The 20350-nt window shown below is 46.3% G+C and overlaps 1 protein-coding gene across 3 annotated transcripts in view; it reads right to left on the reverse strand.

The window, feature by feature from the left end:
• The window catches only part of znf609a (zinc finger protein 609a), a 184580-nt gene that overhangs the window by 35041 nt on the left and 129189 nt on the right, over window positions 1-20350 (reverse strand). Inside the window, exon 1 of one of the 3 annotated variants that reach the window (XM_071326685.1) lies at window positions 1654-2978. The exons of the other annotated variants lie outside the window; for them this stretch is intronic. The gene's annotated coding sequence lies outside the window, so the exon portion shown is untranslated. Of the gene's footprint in view, window positions 1-1653; window positions 2979-20350 lie in introns of those variants that run through there. 3 annotated transcript variants of the gene reach the window in all.

Consider the following 20350-nt stretch of genomic DNA (forward strand, 5'->3'; position numbering starts at 1 on the left):
GGACCAGTCCACTCCAACTCTGTCCAATGCAGCAACGACAGAGCCGAAAATGTCCTCGGCTGTTGTGGTGTCCATCATTGGCACCAACTCAAGAAACTCTTCAGTAACAGTCAATGTCTCATCAACTCCTCGAATAAATATGGCCAGTTGGGCCACGTCTGTGATGTCAGTGCTCTCGTCAATTGCCACGGAAAATGCAATAAATGACTTGACTCTCTGTTTCAATTGACTGTCTAAATCTGCCGATAGTTCCGAAATCCTCTCTGCTATAGTATTCCTCGTCAGGCTAATATTGGCAAAAGCTTGTCGCTTCTCGGGACATACAAGTTCAGCCGCCTTCATCATGCATCGTTTAACAAAGTCACCGTCGGAATACGGCTTCGATGCTAATGCTATTTCGCTAGCAATTAGGTAGCTGGCTTTTACCGCTGCTTCACTGACTTCTCGGCTCTGGATGAAAGTTGACTGCTGTTTCCTCAGACCCGCCAGCAATTCGTTAATCTTATCTCTTCTCAGTTGTCCTTGCAAGCCGTCATATTTTTCGCTGTGATGAGTCTCGTCGTGGCGTCGAATATTATATTCCTTCAATACCGAAACTTGTTGCAAACACACCAAGCACGAAGGTTTTCCGTGCATCTCTGTAAATAAATAGGACGTGGTCCATTTTTCTTTGAAAATTCTACACTCCTTATCTACTTTTCTCCGTTTGGATAACGACATTTTGGCTAATGAGGGTGTAGCGGAGAGGTAGAGACCAAGGTATTAACAACGTCGTAACAAGCAGCAGATGGCGCATTGATACCGTCTGCTGTTTTCAGTCTGTCTCAGTGATGCGGCTTGTCTTCTACTCTGATGGAAAGAGTGCGCCCCTTAGCGGATAATCCATGAATTGCAGCGAATTAAAAATATTAATTCCATGTCTTTTATGCATTTTTTCCACTTTCAAATTATCCTGCGGGCCTGATCGAACCTCCTTGGGGGCCGGTTCCGGCCCGCGGGCCGTATGTTTGACACCCCTGGGTTAGAGCGTTGGGCCTGTAACCGAAAGGTGAAAAATCTGTCGATGTGCTCTTGAGCAAGGCACTTAACCCTAACTTGCTCCAGGGGAGCCATACTACTACGGCTGACCCTAGAAAATTTCACTGTGACAATAAAACATGTTTTTTTTTTTAAAGAACCAAGTAGCAAGTTCAATGACTAGGAAGAACTGGTATTCTTCAGTGACCCATTTTATGCTGAGGGGGGAGGGTGGGTTCGCCCCCCCACCAAGGGAGAGGCAGATTGAGGCGGTGCCTTCAGACAGCTCAGAGAATCCAGCCTCCCTCGCGCATCTCCGGGCCCTTAGCAACAGCCTCAGCCAGCTATTCACCTGTTGCTAAGAGGAAAGAGACTACGCCAAGCCCTCACACATCCTAACAACATCAGCGAGGCAGTGAAACCAAAATAGAACCGTTACTGTACCGAACTAAATGAAACACAATCAAATCAAAGTCTCCAGCCTTTTAAATCACGCAGCTCTTGAGAAAGGGAAACTAGGCCAGACAATTTAAAATAAAAAAATCAATAAAGAGGCCAATTTGATATTCGCTATGATTCTACGGTAAACGAAAGCAGCTTTGATTTAAAAGAGAATAATCGTTGGCAAGGCCTTACCTGAAGAGGCCATTCACTGGATTCCTGCTGCCACAGAAGGTGCTTAACAAAAGAGATGCCTTTCTTTACTGCCTGTGGCGATGACAATTCAATTGTAGTTGTGTGTGTGTGTGTGTATGTGTGTGTGTGCGCACACGAAAGAGCGAGACAGGGAGTGTGTGAGAGAGATAGTGGCTGTGAGGAAGCAAGGACTGGTGGTAACCCCGACAACACCTGTACTTTGCAAGCAGCCAATAGCCTGGTCTCAACAATTCAGCAGAGGCCTCGACTGAGTAGGAGGCACTTGACAACAGAGCAGAGGGGGGGAAAGAGAGCATTGTTTAATGTTGAACTACAGAAGGCCTATAGCAAATGGCTGAACAAAAATTACTGTCAATTATAGATCACATGGCCAATTACTGGTTCAACAAAACAGTTGAACGCAGCGGCTTGTTAGTTAGACAACGCTAGCCCTAGACGTTATGCAATTAAACCGTTATTGTCACTGCGGCTAGGAATAGTCATTACGACAGCTCTCGTTTGCTCTAATGCATTCAACTGTATGAAGCTACCTTCGTCAATTTCCTCTATTCTTGGGTGTCTGTGGTTAGGCGGCTATGCATTTTAGCCTCTTCTCTGTGGGTTGAGGCTGCATGATTGGAGACACAGCCTAGAAGCACACTCGGCTAACACAGACATCAGACAACAATGGGCTCTGTTCAGAGTTGAAAGCCGAGGCACCGATGCACGGCGCAGGCTGCCTGATTACGAGTGTGCACTCAGGCAACAACAAAAAACAACAACAACAAAAAAACGAGGAAATGGAAGCAAACCCTTGATTTAATGCTCTCGGCCCCCCCGGCTAAACGGCGTTGTTGCAGGACTCGAGTTTTCACGAGACATTGTCGACGCCTACATTATGCCCGTTTAAAAAGAACGTGGAAAAGGCGCTGTGTTGTGCAGGGCAGGGGAGTCACCAGCTACTCCGCCGAGCGTACAAAGGCAGTGTCTCTACTTACTGAGAGGCTGTGCTCTTTGGTTTAGCCTGCAGTTTAGGTTACATTTCCCTTTGCTCGCCCTAGTTTCAGCATTGATGGATCGCTGCCAGCTCCGCCTCCGATGCCTCTTTGCTTTTGAGCCCATGCGTGAAAACAGAATCGGAGAAAGGGAGGGAGGACTGAGTACAAGAGAGGCAGAAAGAGAGAGAGAGCAAGTAGACACACTGAGAAGTGTTTGTGTTCCCAGAGAACACAGCCCGGACTACTGGGTGTAATATGACCAGAGACAGCGGGGAGGAAAAGCTTTTCTACAGACGGCATAACAAGCAAAATAGTGTTTCACGGAGAGAGAGTAGAGGGTGAGAGAGAGAGTAGAGGGTGAGAGAGAGAGAGTGGGAGAGAGAGAGAGAGTGGGAGAGAGAGAGAGAGAGAGAGAGAGAGAGTGGGAGAGAGAGAGAGGGAGAGAGAGAGAGAGAGAGAGAGAGAGAGAGAGTGAGAGTGAGAGTGAGAGTGAGAGAGAGAGAGAGAGAGAGAGAGAGAGAGATAGAGAGAGAGAGAGAGAGGGTGGGGGGGGGGGGGAGAGAGAGGAGGAGGGAGAGAGGGAGGGAGTAGAGAGGTGGAGAGAGAAAGCCTTCCGGCTTATCAGTATTCAGGGACAGGAGCCTGCATGAAACCAGAAGGTAGCAAAGCAAGCTGAAAAAGACCTTCGATTGCCTGATAACTGAACTAGAGTTTCACGAATGGCTTGACGTCTTCATTCCGTTCACACGGAAGGGCATACAAGGCTTTGTGCACAGCAACTCTGACTACATATGCAGAGAGAAAAAAAATTTGTTGACACCCCTTGTGCCTCCCACTTGCCTGTCTCTTTCCTCTCGAGGAGAGCCAATTGAGCAGTTGCTGCTACCTGAGAGAGTTAGTGCTTGGGGGAACTGGCAGCTGGTGTATTAAGAAAAGGGACACGGTTGACTACAGCAGTACCTTCCTGTCTGAGAACTGTCTGGCTGGCTGGAACCCAGCAGGTTATTGCTCCTCTATTCTCTGGTCGCAACACAAGCCGAGCTGATGACCTCCCTCCCCTCGCCTGCCTGTTGCCCTACCCCTCCCCCTTCAACTCAGACGGTGGCTGGCTGGCTTGGGGCCTCTGCCTGGTATTGTGTGCTGGTGCTAATGGGAGGAGACCACACTCAAAAGGGACCTCCAACGACCCCCCCAAAAGCATGGCCACTTGAAATCTTCACACATCCCGTTCACAAGGGTGTAATTTCACAGTAGTTCCGATCTCCGTACTGTAGTACATCCTTTTCCCCCCACCGAGTAGCAAAATTAACAGAGCACTTACATTTTGAGATGAGCTGGAGATTCTTGATAAAAAAAATAATAAAAATAAAATAAAAAACTCTATGAAAGGGTTGTTAGCTCTGTTGCCGGGGAGTTAATTAAGCCAAAGGAATGCCAGTCACACGCAGTGCGCCTCAGTCAAGCCCCATCCCAAAAACACAACTCCCAGGCTTCCCTTGAACAAATCCAGATGGTAGACGGGTAGACCGAGAAAAACAACATGGCTGCTGCTGGAGCGGTGAAGTAGTAGTAGTAGTAAACAGTTCCGGGACACCAAACTGAGAGGCCAATCTGCTGCTCTCACCCGACCGGTCTCCCCGCGACATGTTTCAACAAAGTCCCATCTGTGCTGTGGAAAATACCGGAAATCCCCTCCCTTCCCTCCCTCTTCCCTCTCTCCCTACTTCCCGCCTCGTCTCCTCCCTACCTCCCTCCCCTCCTGACCTCCGGCCATTCCACCAGAGCGGTATTTATTACAATAATAATCCAACATTCTTGTCAAGGTCACCCACCGGAGAGCTCAGTCAGAGGGGCGGGCCGGGCCTCGGAGCACAAAGATCCAGATAAGCAGTGCAGAGCCTCTGTCGCTCTCCCCTCCCCCCCCTCTCTTCTCTCTCTGTCCACTGCTTAGTCATGCCCTTATCTCTGCAGCCCTGAGACAGCCCGCTGAGCCCTCGACAAACAACAGCTCAGCACCTCTTCACCTCCGTCAGGGGAGAACACACGGTAAACAACGCCCCGGCTAGCGAGCCCTGCTGGGATTACTTACCCACACAACAACAGCCAAGGCAGTACACAGCGCTGGGCTGGGCCAGAGGGTTTCATACAGATATGATTACCAAACACATCACAGCCAAGGTAACATGCTTTCAGCAGCCAATGTCGAAGTGAAAACCCTACCAGAAGGGGTGGGAACAAAGCGAGAGTGCTGAATCCAGAAATAGAGAAAATATGCAGGCATTTGATTCAAGAACACTCCCAACGTTGACTGTTAGAACTGTACACAAAGTTCTAAAAAGATCCAGAAGTAGTTGTGTAACAGACTCTTACCTTGGGGCTCCAGTTCAAAGGACATCTAGCCTAATTAAATACATGTTTCTCTCAATTCTAGAGTACACAATTAGATTTTTAGTGTGGGAGTGAAACTGGGCATGGGAGAAAATTGAGAAGAAAGTAGTGGGGAAGAGAGGGACAAAGAGTTAGAGAAGGGGATAGCAGGGGAGAACGACTGCCCCCTCTTATTAAAGCCACGCAGTTCAAGGCCGACCGCAGTACTGCAGGCATTGGTTGTCAAAAACAGGATCCCCCATTGTAGTGAATGGGAAAATGGCAATCTTCGTGTAAATAAATGACAAATTCTTAGACAATCAATACCTATAATTACTTCTATTACACCAGATGCATGTCCTTGAACCGATTATTTTATAAATCGCACATAGAAAAAATTATAAGGATAATTGAGTTGCTATTCAGCCTGCAGTACCCCGGTCGGCCTTCAGCTGGAGTTACTTAATGAGAGGGGGCAGCACTGAGCTAGCCTGCAACGCCACTTCCTGGTATAGCTCAAACTGCGCATGTTATGTCTCCACGAGACGTCATCTGACTTATTTTGGCTTCAAATGCGCTATTGAGTCTTCACATAGGAATGAATGGTGTCACGTGATCGATGGCTTTGTCCATTCGTATACAGTCATTGGGGGACTGAGAGAGGGGCCCAGAGTGGAGGCGAGACGATGGCCATCATGCTCCACTGCAGTCCCTGCCCAACTGTAAGACCTTACATCACGCTAGCACTGCAATCAGACACACAGCCAGCCATTTATCGGTCTTCTGAAAGGATAACCTTTCCTCTCAGCTCTGCACACCACAAAGCCCCCAAACACACATTTCTTCCCCTCCTCTCCTCTCTCTCGTTTACTCCAGCTACCTTTTGGAGGGTCACCGAAGGGTGTTTGGCTGGCTGGCTGATACCGCTCTTCTCATGTAAAGGGAGATGCCACTATAGTACACAATAAAGTAGACGGGCGACACTCCTCCGACAAGTCCCTTTTATTGCACATTGAGTGCAATGCCATAAAAAGCTGCTTTCTCAAGGTGAGCCCTGTTCACCACTGAGCTCCTTGTGTGAACTGAACCCGTCCAGCCTCTTGTCACTGCTCTCTCCCAGAGATGGAAGAGGAGGAGAGAAGAGAGCAGGGAGGCCCCTGTGGACCCTGGCGACAGGGCAAAAGCGGTTTTAACTGCATGTTCGAATCAAGAGAACGTGCTGCCTCTCTTGCCTGTGCCACCTCCCAGGAGAGCCCCAGATGCCCGCCACCAGGTTATTTATAGACGGCATGGGTTTGTTCAGTCTTCGCCTGCGGTTCCTGTTGTTGCAGAAAGCCCCTGGAGGGAGGGGCTGCCGACAGAGTCAAAAACCTCCCCCACCCCCCTTGTGAGACACCACCTCCCAAACCCCTCCCCACATCACAGTTTCAAACCGCAAGAGAGATTCTTCTGAAAGGGTAGGCAGGTGGCGGCCATCTTTGAAATGTGTGACACCAAGAGAGCACAGTCAAGAATATAGTTATATGGACTGGCAGTCTGGTACTTAAAAAACTTTTGTGAAATCAATAAAACAAACTAGTGAAATCAGTGAAATCAATAAAACTAATTAGCTTCTGTAGAAACACAAAGGATGTCATATTAACCGAGTATCATATTATCCAAAGTGGCTTCGGTCATTCTTCAGTGTAAGCAGTCTTACCACAGATAAACCGCTCTATGCATTCCAAGACTTAACACAGCCACCACGACAGCATTACGGCACAAAATGTCCACCAGCTCATGAAAACTTGTTCATATACTCACTCATGAGGACGGGGACTGGGGAATGCATAAAGCTGCCGCTAATCATTTATCTACGGTCTCCATTTCCACAGGGAGTGAGTGAGCCCAGGGGCTGTAAGGAGAGCTGCCGGTCCATGCAATGCCAGCGCCAGGGTCAGACGGGGCCACAGGGCCATCTTATTTCAGTGTCTGTCAGGTCGATACCAGCCAGCCAGAGCCGCCGCTCCCCAGCTCCCTTTTAATGACCTGGCGTATCCATGGAGACTACCTGGCTATCAGCAGGGGGTTGTCACTCAACGTTAACCATGGCAATGCGATCCACAGCATGGCTCAGAAGGGGGGAGAGGCTAGTGGGAAATGGGAACACTGGGGCCCAACAGCACAGGGTTGATGCATTAGTTTAGCTGCTCCTCTTGCTCTTTGATATTCCGGCTCTTCCGACGCCTTGTCTACAACAAAAGCCAGGCACAGCCACTAATAAACACTGTACACACCTAGGGACATAATTCTATGAACTTTGTTCATACATAGCCGTGTTAAATAGCTAGCTATGATGAGCTGTTTGGGTGAGCCGGTAAGGACGACAGCGGACTAAATGGGATGTGGTTTAAAATATTGATGCACCGATATGACATTTTTGGCCAATACCGATATACGATATTTTCCTTGCCCCCCAAAAAACCACGCTATCGATAACCGATATTTAACATTTTAGCTGCCTTTTAAGCACTCTAGTACAGATAAATAGTTAACACACACATGGACGCAGCGGTCTAAGGCACTGCATCTCAATGCAAGAGGCGTCACTACAGTCCCTGGTTCGAATCCAGGCTGTATCACATCCTGCCGTGATTGGGAGTCCCATAAGGGGGCGGCGCACAATTGGCCCAGCGTCGTTCGGGGAAGGCCGTCATCGTAAATAAGAATTTGTTCTTAACTGACTTGCCTAGTTAAATAAAGGTTACACACACACACACACACACACACACACACACACACACACACACACACACACACACACACACACACACACACACACACACACACACACACACACACACAAAAGTTATTTTGTTGGCATTTACATATGTCCCCATTACCAGTAGGACAATCAAAACCTATTTCTTTCACTTACTTCCTGTGCTGTTTCATTGTTCATTTGTTCAGTCGTTTCATTCTCAACCAGGATTTCATCATACATGTCAAGCAGTGAAGTTTCAGCTCTGTCTGTCCGTGGCCTCTCTTCCTCGTGTGCACTGTCACTTTGTCCGTTTCCGTCTTGTCCAGCCGTGTATGTAACATTTCACGTAAACCCTGTTTCTTGTCTGCATCGAAGTAGCAGTCCTTGTACATAGCATTGAGCATGGTGGCGACACAGTAAAGCGAGAATGCCACCGAATCGCTTGTTCACAGCCTGTGTCGGTAGTTTTGTCAATGCCATGACTGAGGGTATCACGTCTGCTGCAGACGCAGTTGATGAGCTTATTTCTCCAGTCAGTTGTTCGAATGGAGCTAGCTAGTGTGTTCATGTTTCCAAGTTTCAAACATGTTCTCAAATGCCATTGAAATGGCAGCAGCGGTATGACAACCAGCACATTCATGAGCATGAAATATGACTTTCTTCAGTACGGAATCCTCGAGGGCTGATATCGCTGGTCCAATTGTCAGTCGTGAAGCTAATAGCAGTGACGCTATTTCTGTGTAACTCCGTTAAGGCAACATCTGAAAAATAGCGCACTTGGTAGTGTGTATTGGTGCTCGACCAGTCAGCGAAAGCCAACATAACCCACGACAGAGAACGGTTGATTGTCAAGGGCAATGAATTCCATTATCTTGGCGTTTGAGTTGTCTCGCTGAAATTTTCTTACTCTTTCAAATGACTGCTCGACTTCTTCAAGTGACTGCTCGATCCACACAGCAGACATTGTGGGCTAGGTTAGGAATGCTGTGTTGCACGTGTAACGCAAAATTTTTATGTGGCGTCATTACGTTATATAGGTATGCACGTTAGCTTTGACATCGGTTTTGCACATCGGCGTTAAACTAGACATTGGGCCGATGTCGGCATATTTAGTTAATATCGTCCGATTCCGATATATCGTGCATCCCTAGTTTAAAATGAGAACTGACAAGAATAGGGGCTGAAATGGACAACTCCGGAGCAGAAATGAAAAGACCTTAAGATTCCAGCCAGCCTCTCTCCTCTGCGCTGCTGCTGTGATGGCGATGACAAGTCGACTGCTCATACTCACTATGCAAGTCCCCGCTGCCTATCAGGCTTTAAAGTGTCACTCCAGCTTCCTTTTCACCTAATTTAGCACCTGATTTACTTAACAAAAGGCACATCTCAATAGGAGGCCCAGGTAAGTCATGACATAGCACAAGTAGGGGGGTGGGTCTTTCCTCTTTTGTTCTCTATTGCTCCTCCATTGTTACTCAAACAAGGGGGAGGACGATGACATCACGACTTCCTATCAGACCAACTACTTGAATACTCTACTACTTGAATTTCACAGTTGTCTTTTTTTTTTTTTTTACCTTTTAGTGTGTGTACTTTAACGTATTTATATTTGGGATATCGCTTTTCAACAGTAAAATAAATACAAAAAATTGCTGGAGGATGTCTAAGGACAGTAGTACTTTCTCTCTCTCTCCACTGAGTGACAGACAGGTGAGAACAGGGGAGGATGGAGGGATGGAAGGAGCGAGAGAGAGGAGACCTACGGTAACTGTCTGATTAAAACACGAGACGTGACCGAGATACAGTAAGCAGACAGCGGGAGCCGAGGAGCCCCCCCCCCTTCCTAAAACCCACAAAGCCTCTCTCCTGAGTGTCCTTCAGCATATGGGGCTCCACAATGAGACGGGGGTGGAGGGAGGGATGGAGGGGGCGGTAGGGGGGAGGGAGATGGAGAGGAATTCTAAACTCTTCCTTCCTTAGGCAAGGAGAGGACTGCCAGAGGCTGAGTGGAGCATCATACTTTGATGACCTCGTTAGTTCAAGCACAAAAACCGGCTAATGTCCAGATACAAATAAACAGTGCAGTGGGGGCAGGGATGTGTGTCTGGCTATGGTGGTCCCTTAGAAAGGCTTGTTGGCCTGGTACGTCTGAACAATAATCTTCACATTGCCTTTAACATTACAGCATAGTTGTACACTGAACATGGCAAAGACATAGGCTAAATTGAACTTACACTAGAATATTTCGAACATATTTTGCCTATTTATTTGACGATCGAGAAGAGAAAAAAACCTGTGCTACGTTCACCATTTAGGGTAGCCAAAACAACTAAGGCCCTTAGGACAGAAGTAGTCTTCGCGTGGTTTGACATGGGAGTGGGCGGGTCACCTTGCATAAAACTGCGGGGCCCACTGTGGTACTCAGCGTAACCCAAGATCCTCAAAAAGCTCAGCGCTCAGTCTTGCTTTTCTTCTCCACTTCCTGTTTTTGATTCATGTTAGCAAATCGAATCCCATCGGGGCTTAGGTTTCCAGCACGCTGCGCTTTCGACACCCAGATTGTTCTAAAATAGTAACTGATACGATTAGCATTCCTGAATTTTTTGGAGGTTGAAATATAATTTAATCTGAGAAATGTAGCTAATTGAAAAAAACGAAATTTGACATTTTAATTGATAGGATTATATTCAAGAACATATAGTACCCAACATCCAATGTGGACCAAAACTTCCTATGAATTAGTAAGACGTGATGAATCCCCCCACAAAAATCTAAGACACCCACGGGCCCCCCCCACGCCAATCCCACCCCAACAACCAGTATACAGTATCAGTTCTCTATGTCTGACATAGTATTAAGCTGTGGCTTGGAGTATTGCTTCTTCATACATGCAATGTATTCCCTGTGAATCTGATGGTTATTTTCCCCTGTTCAGAGAAATTTGTCATTGGAGTCGCTTGCATTATTTACCATAAATGAGTGTGAAAGTATCAGGTTTTGACCGCTTCATGATATTTTATTCATTTTGCTGGTCTCTTGTGTTTATTCAACAGATCACAAGATTTCCTTTGCAACTTTAGGTAGATTACCAATAGCTTTTGCTCATGATGAAAATACATTGTGTGGTCATCCTCACAATTCAAACCAGTCCTTCATGAAAGCAATTCAGTTTGTCCTTCTCTTACGCTTAATCTGTGTTCAGGAAATGGCCCCTTTCTGTGTGGTTTGTTCCCTACAAAAAAGATCTGGATTAGTTACTGTTAGACCATTCCTGGTGAACAAGCAAACCAAAAGGCTAAAGCAGTTGTAATGGTTTCAATGGTAAAAGTCTCAAACGCACACTAGATAGTGTTTTATAATGGTACATTTATTGGGTTGGGTTTAATGGTAAATGTCACTAAACACATTAAATAGAGCTGTTTAATAATAATTTTATTGACAAACATAAGACCGTCATGCAATGATTTATAATATAATTGTATTATGGTTTCCACAACACTTTATTCTCTAGCCCATTTTCCCATCAAGTTTTGGGCTTGTAGGAAAATTATTAATATGAGAATTGCACCATAGGGATAGCCCTCTCAGCGAGCTGCCACTTTATGGACTATTCAGGGAGAGTTGGGTTGAAGCATTAGGTTGCTAAGAGGAGGACAAACTGAATGGCGTTCATGAAGGACTGGCTTGACCACAATAATGAAATAATAATGCAAGCAACTTCAATGCCAAAATTCTCTGAATAGAGGATACTAACTATCACCAGATTCACAGGGAATAAATTACATAAAATGAAGAAGCAATACTCCAAGCCGCAGCTCCATACTACTTGTCAGACATAGAGAACTGATAATGTATACTGGTTGTTGGGGTGTGATCAGCGTATGGTGGCTTTTCACCATTTTATTGGATTCCTCATGTCTCATTGGTAGGAAAATGTTTGGTCCAAATCTGATGTTGGGTACTATATTTATTGAACATTAAATGAATCGTATGAATTAAAATGACCAATTTAGATGCAACCAACGTGCTCAATATCTCAGAGATCAACATAAATTGCAACAAAGTAATGCTTCAGGACTGCCAATCTTACCTGTTTCAAACTACAGAAATGATTTCAGAACAAGCAGATGGTGGGTGTCATGGCTTGCTGAAATTACATGGAACGACTAATCACGCTTACCTGAGACCCATTTCTCTGGCGTTTACTGGATAACTTGCTCAGAAGGCTCAAACACACACACACACAGTTACACACATTTGCACCCACCAGCGTAATCAGCGACTGCTCTCTGTGAGAAATGGCCGCCGCCTCCGGAGCTGATGACCTCTGGTATTAGTCACGCTGGGAGCGCAGGCGCGTCGGCTGCAGTGAGTGCGTGGGCTTAAACACTGCTCTTCTGCCCATGCCTTTTCTCTCTCTCGCTCTCTGTCGCTCCCGACACCGCCAATTTCCTCTAATGCTAGTCCTTATGAGGAACAGCGGCAGTCTGTTTATACTGCAGTTAAGCCATTTCACTTTGAGCCAGAGGATCAATTTGCAGGGCGCAGAGACAAAAGGAAATGAGAACCTGCTTTCTCTCTCTGTCTCACTCCCTCCCCCCCTCTTTCTTTCTCTTTTCTTTCTCCTCTTTCTGCAGAGAAGGGGCCAGTGAGTGAGCACAAGATTGAGAGAGAGAGGGCGGTCACTTATCCTTGTTCGGGCCTTGTCCAGACAGCCGCCTGCTTTGATGGAGCTCTCCTAAGCCCGGAGTTCAGCAGTGGTCATGGAATGCTCTTCAGCGCTGGTTGTTTTAAAGCCCTGCTGTGCTGTTCACGCCGTCGCTCCACTCACACCGAGTTCCATTTCTGTAGGCCCTGTTAGAAGGCAGCCTCAGCTTCTTCACCATGTGCTAGGCTTCATGGCGAATGACCTCAACCTCTGCTGCTCTGTTGAACTCATTACTAATCCCAGAGCACACATATTCTAACGCTTTCTCACAAACTGCTCGGTTCTTTTTCCTCCCAGTGATGGTGATGACAATGAAGATAGTTATGGCGTCACTCTGACTCAGGCATAGGGCTGTAAAATTCCGGTAACTTTCCCAACAATTCCCTGGTTTTCTAGAAATTCGGGTTGGAATATTCCAGATGTACTGCTTATTCCCTCCTGATTTCAGGGAACCTTCCAAACAGGATTTCTGGAAAACTAGGGATTTTTGGGAAAGTTACCCAAATTTTGCAACCCTACTCAGGCATTACGCCTGACCACCAAGGTAATGAGAAAACAGTCTGTGATTGAAGGGGTGGGTTTTGACTAGTCCCAAGTTCTTTTTGCCTTGAAACTTCGGCCACTCAAAGTACAGGGAACAAAGACCGAAGAGGAGGGCCAGAGTTCATCGTTTGCAGAAGCCTTTCAGCCTGTTTACTGAAAGGACTAATTGGATGGGCAACTGCCTGGAGGCCTAGCTAGTTCCCCCACCCCACTCTCCACACACTAACACTATACAAATGCAAACACACACACACACACACACACACACACACACACACACACACACACACACACACACACACACACACACACACACACACACACACACACACACACACACACACACACACACACACACACACACACACACACACACGAAGCAGCAACTAAGCGGCAGTCGAGCTCGGTGGGCCATTAGCCACCCCTGTGAGGGCGATTCGCAAAAAGGGCGATAAATCTGTCGAAGGGGATCCTAGCGACAGCTGAAACTCTGCACGGAAACAGGCACCGCGCTGCTCCAACCAAGCACTTTTCAAAGGCCTCGGCAAAGAAAGAGGGAAAAAAGGAAAGGCGAGAGGAAGAAAAATAAAGACGACCTCTCTGCCAGTCAGTTCATCCATCCTCTCCTCACTCCCACCGTTCCCCTCCTTTCCTCTCATGGCAGGTAGTGTAGTCGGAGAATGTGAGTCATGGGATGATTTAGGCGCGGAGCCTCAGACAATGTCGGCAAGGATGGCGTGCTGATGTAAGAGCCACTCGTGGCACTTCTCTGTGCCAATGACGAGCCGGGACAAATCAGGCAGGCGGGGGATACAGGCCCTCTCCTTTTGATTAATCACCGGATTTATACCGCCACCGCCGTGCTGGAGAGAAGAGGAGCGGGATTGGGGAAAGAGGGGGGGTGGGGAGTTCAATCCATCAGTAAAGAAAAAAAGCCCAATTCTGAGAAGGGGGGGATGGATGGGGGATAAACAGATGAGCGAGAGAGAGCTCGCCTGGTCAAGTCAGAGTCTTTATTAGGAGAGAGTATCCAGCAGAAGTGGAGATCCTAAAATGGTGGAGATGCCCTATGATGCTTCAGGGAAAATGGAACACACAGCCTATCCTCAACGGACAGATGGTGAAACATCATTGCTGAAATAATGTTGATACAAATCATGTGTTTGTCAAATTCGGCATCTTAGACATATTTGTAATTAAGATTTTTTTTAAATCCATTGATTTCCCTTTTGCTCCGGTTTAAAGGGATGTGCTACAATGTGCATTGTGTTTGTTAAAACGGCACGATTATACGCGCAAGTGGTCGGCTTGGTGAAATGACCCTGAACTTCTATCAAACGGAAGTGCCGGTCAAGACCTTTACATTGCCGAAGGAACAAAGGAAAAAGGAAGAACAGTAGGCCTACATACAGACACACTCAAAAAACATGAATCCTCTCCCAGGCCTTTGGCTTTCTACTCCAAGTGCAATCCATCAGAGGGATGCAGCTGCCTGCCCTCGCCGATGAAACTGAGGAATGTTAAAAATGAGCAGGAGGTAACCCTGTTATTTTTCCATAACCATCCAAAATACACTCTCCACATATCTGGGAATTGTGTCTTGCTTCAAGGCAGAGAGAAGAAGGTTTAGTAATTTGTGAGTTGACCCCCCCCTCCTCTTCCTCCCTCTCCCACTCTCTTCCTTGGAATGAGGCCCAGGCTATGCTTCCTAGAATGGCTCTGTGGTCTGAACTGTGGAGGGAAGGAGGCAGGGGGAGGGGTGGGTCTTCCCCAGAAGTCCACAACAAGTCATGCTCTGTGCGAGTCAAGAGGGGCTACGCACCAGGAGATAGGAGGGGGCAGAAGGAAAGTGAGGTATACCCTCCTTTCTCTCATCTTTTCTCTCTCTCTCTCTCTGTACCATTTGGCTGGGTTGTAACACTGGGGGAATTAGCCCTTTCTCCCACTTATGCGGGCCCTGATGGTAACCATAGCTACTGCAGCTCAATAGAGGCTCTTCAAGCAAAGGTTTTCGTTGTTTCAACATCCTCCGACTGGAGTCAAGACTATTTTCAAAATTGCTCCAAGAGCCCCGGAAAAAAAGGCAGTCAATTATGAAGCCGCTTACTTTGGCTAATGAACAGGTCATGCTTGGAACTCAAGTAGATCTCCCCCTCACTCCCTCCCTCCCTCTCTCTCTCTCCCTTTCCCTCCATCTCGTTTTTTGCTCTCGCTCTCTCCGAGGTCTGTTGAATCACAGCTCGTTTTCCCAAAGCCCCTGATAGAGTGGACTGACGGATGGCTGAATGAACATGTAACGTTTTAAAGGACGGGGAGAAAGCTGCTTCCAGGAAACCCCTGTGAATTCCAGTGTGCTCAGCCTGGGTGCCAGAGGGACACTTCTCCATCCCTCATGATGTCCAACAAGCTCCTCAATCCCCCCCCCCCCCATTCCAGACAGCTACAATCCCACATTGTGCCCTCCCTTCCACTCCCTCTCGCTGGCTGCCACCAGTCTGGATCATTAGGAATGTTGGCCATCACCCCCCCCTCCCCCCCCCCCAAGGACGACAGTGTTCCCTGTGATTTCCCTTCACAGTGAAGTAATCCCCTCTTTGGAAAGAAGTCCTTTTAGGGTGAATTAGAGAGGGCTCTATTCAAAGGGGTGAGTGTCAGGGCGGTGGTGGAGAGGGGGGGAGGGGAACACCAGTCACATGGGCCATGGCTGTCTGTGTGGATTAGCCTGGAAACGAGGAGGAGCCTTTCATCTCCGACCCACCTCGCAGTGTTAAAACACAAGCCGTGTCCCCGGTACTAACGTACGGCTAATATCGAAGTATTGGCTTGGTTACAGGAAGATAGTGGAAAGCCCCGCTAGCCACTGGTTTCACTTAGCCTCCATTCTGAAGCCGAAGAAAGGAAGAGTCCATTTAAGGGGACTGGTCAGTACCACACTCCAACTCCTTATTCCTGCGTCGCTCGTGACTGGCTATGTTTAATAAATGGGAGAGAGACGACGGACTGTAAAGCGAAGGTCCCTGCTTAGTATTCCTCAAACTGAGCACAGTTGACTTCTGGGAGGGTCAAATATGGCGGAGGGAGAATGTTCTGGAACACGCAATGGACGGCCGAGTTCCGCCTGGGCTACAGAGGGGAGGTGAGCCGCGATGTGCAAAAGGGGGGGGGGGGCTTCAAAAGGTTCAAAGGCACTGCAACATATGTGGCAACTTAGGGAAGGGCGTAAGAGGCCATAAAAATGTGCCGCTTGCGGGAGTGAATGCTGCATATTGAACACGCGCCGGCAAACTCTCTCACGCCATTAAGATAGGCCGGTATCAGGCGTAGATGCTGGGAGGGGGGCAGTCGGCATAGCGTAAATAAAACACACAATCGCAAAACTGCTACATCATGAAGTGCTTTGGGAAGAGCGTATGGTCGTAGCATCCAGATGTAGCCTGTGCACTGACAGCAAGGCTATAAAGTGAACCAAGTCAGAGTAGATATGAAGAGAGCAGCTCAGACTACACACAGGCTATTGGCTCCATCTAAGCAGTCCTACGATAAGCGCCACACACCCCGTGACAGTAACATCCAGGATACAGATAAACCCTGACCCATAAACACATTCCACACCTAATGAGGCTCCAGTGAGGCCCTGAGACATGATACGTTTACAACAAGTCAACCTCACTCGGAGGGAGAGGGAGGGAGGCCAGAGAGGGGGGCGTTTGGACCAACATCTAATAAATCTACAGTTCCTCTACCACCCTCCTCCCTCGCTCCCCTTTCCTCCCAGTAGCCTTGACCCTCTCCGGCACCTGGATTTGTGCTGACAAAATACTGCAAAATGGACACTGTCGAACAGACCAGCGGAGGAGGAAATAGTTGAACATGGTTCAATAGATTTGCTCGTGTGACTAATTTGGAGTATGCAAAGGACCCATGGCTCACACACACACGCACACACTCCAATGTACTCCGATTTCAATACCTCACCCTCTCACACATGTTCACACCGACACACACACCAAACACACACACTTCCATCTGTTGTCAGAAAAGCTCCTTCACATGCCAGCGTGCTTAAGATGACAAGTAGCTTGCTATTTACCACACACACACACTCAACACCGATGGCAAACATATTTGTCCGACTTTATCTGAAAGGAAGATTACGAGAGAAAAAGAACACAGAGAGAGGGAGGGCAGTTGTGTTTAAATTAGGGCTGTCAAAGTTACCGCGTTCGGTCTTGGTGGGGCTGTCTCCATTGCGGTGCACTATGCGCACAGCTTTGAGCAACAATTAAGGATACCACATGTACATTTTACAGTTCCAACGCTAATTTCCTGCAATTCTACACATTTTGCCAAGACTTATGCCTTAGTTATAATGCTATTTGAGTGACTCAAACATTATAACAAAATCAAATGGGGGCCACATGCAATGCCATTTTTGGAATTTCAGTTTCTCCCCGACTGTCTAGTTTGTATTTTGGTGATTGTTAGTTCTCAAAGACGATCTTATTAAAAATATATATATAATCTCCATGATCTTTTCTACATACTTTATTTGGTTTTTGTTCGTACAGTCAACCGTCCAATCAGAAATTGGGAGAACAATCAACTTAGCATGCCTGAAGATTTAACAGTACTTGAGTGAATGTGTGTGTGCGTTTAATCACAATCAACTAATGTCATTAACTCGATTCATTTTAAATAGTTTGACAGCCCTAGTTTAAATAAATACATACTGTGTAGAAACAGGGGGAGGTTTAAGCCAAACCACCCAGAGAATATCTTCTGTAACCAGAGAGAGGGGCCTTTAGAAGAAGCAGACCTGATTAGTTCACCAGTCCCCTCTAACTATCCCGCCTGTGTGTACTACACATGGGTTGTGTTCATTAGGGCATGCAACGGAAAACATTTTACAACGTTTCGCTACGAAAAAATGTAATGGGCTTTTCTTATTCACGAAGTTCAGGAAGTTCTTCCTTGTTTCGGCCTGTTTTCTTCAATTTGGTACCTAATGAACACAAACCCAGGCCTAGGTCTATGTAATGCAGTGCAACAGCAAAGTGCTCTAAGCCCCGAGTCAAATAAAACCCTCAGAGCACGCTGTTATTACACAAACAGACAGGCAGGTCTATGTTATCAGTGCCCTACTGTACTTTGGCTGGAAAAGGGTCTCCTCGCCGCAATAGCCTTTATAGTGCCTTCAGAAAGTATTAACGCCCACTGAATTTCTCCACATTTTGTTGTTACAAACCCTGAATTTAAAATTGATTTGTCAATTAAATGTCAATTTCTTTGTCACACAATACCCCATAATGTCAAAGTGATTATTATTATTTATTTATTTTACAATTTAATACAAAATGAAAAGCTGAAATGTCTTATGTTAATAAGTATTCAACCCCTTTGTTATGGCAAGCCTAAATAAGTTCAGGAGTACAAATCTGCTTAACAAGTCACAATAGTTATATGGACTTACTTTGTATGCAATAATAGTGTTTAACATGATCTTTTTATGACATCTCTGCACCCCACACACACAATTATTTGTAAGGTCCCTCACTCTAGCAGTGAATTTCAAACAAAGATTCAACCACAAAGACCAAGGAGGTTTTCCAATGCCTTTCAGCAGGACAATAACCTAAAGCACAAGGCAAAATCTATGCTGGAGTTGTGTTTTATTTAATTTTTATTTAACTAGGCAAGTCAGTTAAGAACAAATTCCTATTTTCAATGACGTCCTAGGAACAGTGGGTTAACTGCCTTGTTCAGGGGCAGACGACAGATTTTTTACCTTGTCAGCTCGGGGATTCGATCTTGTAACCTTTCGGTTACTATTCCAATGCTCTAACCACTAGGCTACTTGCCGCCCCGGTGAATGTTCCCGAGTGGCCGAGTTACAGTTTTGACTTAAATCTGCTTGAAAATCTATGGCAAGACCTGAAAATAGTTGTCAAGCAATGATCAACAACCAATTTGACAAAACTTCAAGAATTTTGAAAAGAATCATGGGAAAATGTTGCACAATCTAGGTGTGGAAAGCTCTTAGAGACCAACCTAGAAAGATTGATCGCTGCCAAAGTTGCTTCTATAATGTATTGACTCAAGGGTGTGAATACTTATGTAAATTAGATATACGCATTTCATTTTCAATACATTTGCAAAAATGTCAAAGAACACGTTTTCACTTTTCCATAATGGGGTATTGTGTGTACATATGTTTTTTTCCTCTGCTCTTTTGCACACCAGTATCTCTACTTGCACATCTTCCTCTGCACATATATCACTCCAGTGTAAATTGCTAAATTGTAATTACTTCGCCACTATTGGCCTATTTATTGCCTTACCTCCTTACTCCATTTGCACACACAGTATACAGATTTTTCTATTGTGTTATTGACTGTACGTTTGTTTATCGCACGTGTAACTCTGTGTTGTCTTTGTCGCACTGCTTTGCTTTATCTTGGCCAGGTCGCAGTTGTAAATGAGAACTTGTTCTCAACTGGCCTACCTGGTTAAATAAAAGGTTAAATAAAAAAATAATTAAAAAATAAAAAGATGGGCGAAAAAATAATAATATTCAATCCATTTTGAATTCAGGCTGTAACAAAATGTGGAATAAATCAAGGCGGTATGAATACTTTCTGAAGGCACTGTATCTTTAGTTCTTCTGTCCATCCTCCGTGGTTGGTAAGATGAGCTTCGTATTACAATCCGCTTAAACTACTGTGCGATGCAGAGTGACGTTTTAATACTAGTAGTCTAGTATGGTTCCAGTGGATGTACTCATCCTCCTGTTAAATATGCATGGCGATCCCCCGGCGGCCTATGAGCCCTCCTACACACAGTACAGAGTAAATAGCATGTCTAACAGCTACTACCAATGGCAAGATTATTATTATTATTATTTTTAAAGCAGTACGTTGCTTTCTCGGGCTTGGGATTGTTCTGTGTTTCAGATACGGTGATGTCGTGAGAGGTTAGGAGCAACACATAACCCTCTTGAAGCTCTAATCCGAAAAAGGCACGCACTTTAAAATGTACGGCGGGTGCATTTCTAACGGCTCCGGTATAAAATAGAAATGACTCACTTGTTTTCACTCCCTCACTTGCTCTTCCTCTTGCTTTCTGGGAGGCTGAAATGGGGTCAGGCCGAGCACACCTGGGGAAGGGCCCTTCACAGTGTGGAGTGAAACGAGATTAGGAAGGGAACAACAGTTGGCCTGTCGGCTCTCTCAACATGACAAGAGGGGTTTCTCCTTCCCTCATTCTCTGTTCCTCTGACTCACTCTCCCCCTCTCTGCATTTCTCTACCACCACACGTCTCTATACTTTTTCCACATACAT

Source organism: Salvelinus alpinus, chromosome 9, assembly GCF_045679555.1.
Source record: "Salvelinus alpinus chromosome 9, SLU_Salpinus.1, whole genome shotgun sequence".
Classification (NCBI taxonomy): Eukaryota; Metazoa; Chordata; class Actinopteri; order Salmoniformes; family Salmonidae; genus Salvelinus; species Salvelinus alpinus.